We start from the raw sequence: 6,000 nt of genomic DNA, 5'->3' as shown, positions 1-6,000 counted from the left end.
AATCTCTCACTCTTTTTCTCTCTCTCTGGGGAACTGAATCTCTCTCTCACTCTTTTTCTCTCTCTCTGGGGAACTGAATCTCTCTCTCACTCTTTTTCTCTCTCTCTGGGGAACTGAATCTCTCTCTCACTCTTTTTCTCTCTCTCTGGGGAACTGAATCTCTCTCTCTCTGTCTCTCTCTCTGTCTCTGGTGAACTGAATCTCTCTCTCCCTCTCTCTGGTGAACTGAATCTCTACCTCTCTCTCTCTCTCTCTCTATCTGGGGAACTGACTCTCTCCCTGGTGAAGTGAATCTCTCTCTATCACTCCCTCTCTCCTGAAATGATTCGGTTGGGGGGGGGGGGGTAATATTGATATTTAATACGGCCTCATCCTGCCCCTGCAGCAGTTTGGCTGTCGGCCATTATTGATGAATACTCTCCGGGCTTCGCGAAATCAGGCACGGCTTCAAGCCTTCGGTCTGCATCGTCTGGAAATATGGCTCTTTCCTCAGCCCCCGGGGTGGTTTCGAAGAACAAATAAATTAATGTTCCTCTGCGTGTCATCTTCATTCATGTAATGCGTTTCTCATCTCGCTTTCTCGAGGGGGGGGGGCGGTAGGGGCGGGGGGGGGGGGGGTGCAGTGGAAAGGCTAAAACGAGTGTGATCTGAGAGAAGATTAAAATAAGTGTTGACCAATATATTACCTCAGACCGCAACTGTCACAAACACGCATATCCCTCGTTTATCTCTTCCCTTGCTTTGTTCTGCAGTCGGTTGTTCACGGCTGGACTCTGGTTGACATCCCTGCTGAAAGTTCCAGTTTCAACCGGTCTAAACTGATCAAGCTGGTTTAAGCCGTTTTAAGTTTTTAAGTTTTAGCTTAAGTTTTAGATGGTCGACCGGCCGTTCACCAGCTGACTAGCCTTAGTCAGCATAACCAGCTTTGACCAGGTAAAACCAGCTTGGAGTCCCAGCTAGTCTTAGCTGGAATTTTTAGCAGGGATGAGAAAGGGAAAATATTGCATATATATTTATATATATTCAAGTAATTTTGGAAGTCCCTCGTCTCATGTTATGAATTCTGGATTTGCTAATCGCACTAGAGTCTGCTGTCTCCTGAAAAACAAGAAGGAAAACAAAAAAAAAAACAACAGACGTTTTTTTGTTTCTGTGAGCCAGCTGCCTTTTTCTTCAAACATGGCCGCTTTTCAAATGCGGAGGGAGGGATATATCTTATTAGAGAATGACATCATCTCTTAGCATTCTGCTTATGTTTGCCCCCCCCCCCCCCGACCCCCACCCCCCACGTTTGTTTCCATTGCATGTCATAAAGCTGTGCTCCAGCCAGTCGGCAGGCGCATTTCTGACGGATTAGGTTGTGGAAACCATTATTTATTTATTTATTTTTTTGATGAGGCATTTGTTGTCAGCCTGGTAATTGGTAATTGCATCGGTTTGAGGTGAGTCGTTTTTATGACGTGAGCGATTTAAGTTGTGTGTAGGTTGATCAATGTGGGATTTGTGCCTGAAAAAAAAAAATCCTACTTTTATGCTGGTCTGAGATCAGTGATGGACGCGTCTTCCACACGACTAGGAGATTGCTCCCACTGGCTGCCCTGCGCATCAGATTGGTGCCATGGTAACATTCAATCATTTGTCGATCAATCAGTAATTTAGAAATATAAAAAAATTTGCAAGCCACCATAGAAGTTGTAAGGAAAGTTGTGAAGGCCTTGATGAACAATGAAAGTGTAGGCAGGGCTCTGCTTGTTTCTGCCCCCATTGTCACAGTTTTGTTATCAATGGTAGATATCGCAGACTTCCATTGATATTAAAACTGTGTCAATGTGATGTCTAAGTATTTTCAATGCAAAGCGCTCAGAGTTGTGCTTGGACGGAGTGCTATATGCGTTTCGTAATATTGAATGAAATGGCAAAAACAGCGGCTAGTTCATCTGCGTCTCAGTGTGATGGCGCGCCGCCTGAGGGAAATAAGGGATATTGCCAGACAATTGCTGCACTTCAGGTTTAAAGGCAGAGGCCGAAGGGCAAAGGGCAAAGGTCAAAGTTCAGCTGCACAAGCCAATCGCAGGAAGGTCACGTTGGTTGCTTCAGGCCATCTCCACGGCTCACGGGTTGGCACGGACCTGTGGAACTTCTCACGTCTGTGATGGGGGATTAAGGGAATTTATCTGTGCGCTACCTTGTGCGTGATGCGGGATTAAGGGAATATATCTGTGCATTAACTAATGGTTTTACATACCTCTTCATTTACTTTTGAACTCCAGCCCAGCAATCTGTGATTTGGGTATTCCACGCAGGGCAGAGCCTCCCAATCATCTTCAAAGGAAGTTTTTTATTTATTTATTTATTTTTATAAATCTTTCAGCCAGGAACCTCATGAAATAAAGAAATGAAATAAAGGGGGGGGGGGGGGGGATACCACAGCGATTCAATTATTGTCAATTTGGCGGTTTCAGGGGCATGCTAATTTTGCGTGCTTGTTCTGGTTAAAGCAATGCGTTTCCCATTTCAATTATGGTTTGGCTGCTTTGCTTGAAGTACGTGGTTCTCTTTTTTTTGAGGTTTTTGATGTTATTTCAGTTTTAATGTATGTTTTCTGATTGGCCCAAAAGGTTTTTTTTTTTATGTGCGATGACGGGTATTTTACATACTTGCAGAAGTTTCTGACGGCCAGCCAACTTTCCATTGGCTGGTATAGAGGGATTCTGGGGTTTGTAGTCTCAAGCAAGAACATACAGCACATTTCAAGTCGTTTCAAAGCGGCTTGTACAGTGATGTCTTGTTTCCAAGAAGGTGTACAAACTGATTAATTTTCCTTTCGTTTTTTTTTTCACAATTATGAACATAAAATGTCAGATTTTTTTTTACGTCTTTCCTTGAATGCTGCAGTCTCTGGTTACATGTGTCAGGTTCCATGGGAAACCGTTCCAAACGAATGTGAGATTAAGCACAATTTCTCTAGGAATAATCGGGTAATGGAGACGTGTACAGCGACGACATCATGCCTCCAGAGCCTGTACGAGCTGCTTTGGCGTTTCTTGGAAGCGTATTTTCTTGCTTTAGACCGCAAAACCGCCTCGCAGCAATTTTAAAAAAAGCTGGCAGGTCAAGCGTGACTCCTGTGAGTGTCTGAAATACCCTTCGCCGCGCATTAAAACCCTGTCTCCGGGCCAACCGGGAACATGCGCTGAAAGCTACAGCCAAAATAATAATCAAATAAACCCCTGAAAGTGAGCTATCCTTTTTGACATCGACCCCTCTTTTGTGAAATGCGAGTCCCTGAACTGGGAGTCATAAGACTGCATGCCATTATCAGATCCATAGATGCGTTGCCCTAAATGGTTTGCTCGGTGCGTTTTGTAGGCCCTTGGCATACAAACATAAAATGTTTTTTAAAATTTTATTTAGCAGCTTTAAGGAGAACTGTAGACGAGCGATGTGACAGCACATCGTTCTCCTCAGTCACTCTGCGGAATACTCTTGAGTATGTCGCCATGCCAACAGTCTTTTTGCTTTTGTCGATGATGTCACAGTCGGTCATCATACATGTCACCGCAGCGACGGAGGTGCCAGCATGAGGAACATTTAAAGGAAGTCCTGAAAAATAGTGTACACACACACACACACACACACACACACACAATGTTATGCTTGGACAGGGTTTTGTGGGGCCCTCTGTTTTGTGTGTGTGTGTGTGTGTGTGTGTGTACTTGGTCCACCCAGCTTTCCTCTTTCCCTTATGGGTTTATCTTGTAACACTCTTGGATTTTACCAGAAAACCGAACATTAATCACAAGTTCACGTCATCAGGAGAGGGCCGCTAATGCGTTTCCAGGAAAGAGACATTTTTTTGTTTTAGACGATGCAGGAATGTTTTAAGATGTTATGTTGACTGGCTTCTGCTTTGTTCTTCCTTACTGGGGGAGGGGCGGGGGGGGGGGGGTGGAATAGGGGCATGGTGGAGAAGGATGGGTGGGGTCGGGTGGGGAGGTGGGTCTGATGTGTCCTCCTAAGAACCAACAGTTCATTTTTGTTTTGACATGAGTCTCTAGTCTTAATCTCAAGAACCATATGTTCTGCTGTGCTGACACCCACACTGCAGGGGTCATTCAATACAAATAAAATGAATAATATTCTTGGAAAAAAATTTTTTTTTTACTGCAGTATTTTTTTGTCATCCGAGACACCTGTGTTATTATGTACTTACTTTCCTTTCTGCTCAGGAGGATGTAGGGAAGGGTGTGCAGCATGGGGAGAGGGGGCTGGCGTAGGGAGGTGGGGGGGAGGGTTTGGGGGGGGGGGGGTGGCTGGGTGCCAGCGGAGTGCGCCCGTAGGTGCGGGCGAGAGCTCGGTCACCCTGCACCTCAGCTCGGAGGAGCGTGTGTCAGCCTGCCCTCAGAAACAAAATAAAGGCCCCCCCCCCCACCTTTGACGCACCCACCCCCCCACCCCACCCCAACTCGACCCGCACCTCCCTGGTCCTCCCAGATCACTATCGCCCATCGCTCTGGGCTGAAGTGATGCATTTCCTGTTGTCGTCCCTCCGATAAGGACAGCTCTCCCTGGGAACAGTTGTTTCTACCCCAGTGACTGAGAACAGTATTACTTTCCACGCTAGGCTAGGCTACGCGGCGCGGCAGGACTTGCCATCTATGACTGAGAACAGTGTAGCTTTCCGCGCTAGGCTACGCGGCGCGGCGGGATTCGCCGTCTGTGACTGAGAACAGTGTAGCTTTCCGCGCTAGGCTACGCTACGCTACGCGGCGCGGCGGGATTCGCCGTCTGTGACTGAGAACAGTGTAGCTTTCCGCGCTAGGATACGCTACGCTACACAATGCGGCGGGATTCGCCGTCTGTGACTGAGAACAGTGTAGCTTTCCCCGCTAGGCTAGGCTAGGCTAGGCTACGCGGCGCAGCGGGATTCGCCGTCTGGTGTCTGGTGGCTGTTCACGGGCTGTGCAGAGACATGATCTGTGTCTGCTTCCCCGGGGGTTCTGCTCGGTAACGAGAGCATCTGTCAATGTGTCCAGACACGCATTAAAAATGTGCGTTTCTATCGCGCACGGCAAAATCAGCTCATTTGCATTATATCATTTTCCGTGTAATGCTCTTTTTTTTCTTCTTTTGCAAATATCATCTTCTAAGAATTGTTGGCGTACTTGAGGAACAAAAACGTCACTGTATACTGTAACGTCACTGTGGGGTGCAGTGTAGTATAGTGGGTAAGGAGCTGGTCTTGTAACCTACAGGTCACAGGTTCAATTCCAGGGTAGAACACTGCCATAATACCCTTGAGTAAGGTACTTGACTTGCATTGCTTCAGCATATATCCAGCTGTATGAATTGGATGTGATGTAAATGCTGTGTAAAAAGTTGTGCAAGTCACTCTGGATTAAGAGTTTCTGCTGAATGTACAGGATCGGTGACCTTAAGATTAGGTTGCTCAGTTTTGGATTTACACCTGGTGCTTTTGTAGTTTTGTTTTTGCTTAGTATTTTCTTCCCGCCCACAGCTGTACCTGTGTGTGCGATTACCTCACAGACTGTGTACGGGCGGTGTTGGTACCTCACGGTGAAATTAGGCCTCACTTTCAGACGTCTGTCAAAACACTGCAGACAGCCACACGAGAAGCCGCACAGGTTGTCCGGGGCAACGTTCCGTTGACAGAAGTGAGTCACGTGACTAGCGGATGGGAAGCACGGATTGGAGGAAAAAAGACTGTGTTCAAGGCTCTAAATGTCCTTCTTGAACCTATGGTGACTGAATTCATGAGTAAATACATTTTCTGTGACCCTTCTCTTATTATAATGTACTGTATATACTGTATCTAGTCCAGTGCAAGTGTCGTGTATAATTTGACTTATTTCAATGTTAACTGAAAGTGTACCACAGGCATGAAGTTAATCTTTCATACCTGTTCTCGTGACCAACCGTTTTCTTGACTCACAACTTGGAAACCCACAGTTTTAAAGGTTTAATTTGTGTTTAAAAAGC

The sequence above is a fragment of the Anguilla anguilla genome, chromosome 14, assembly GCF_013347855.1.
Source record: "Anguilla anguilla isolate fAngAng1 chromosome 14, fAngAng1.pri, whole genome shotgun sequence".
Classification (NCBI taxonomy): Eukaryota; Metazoa; Chordata; class Actinopteri; order Anguilliformes; family Anguillidae; genus Anguilla; species Anguilla anguilla.
Note: the sequence above shows the minus strand (reverse complement) of the source record.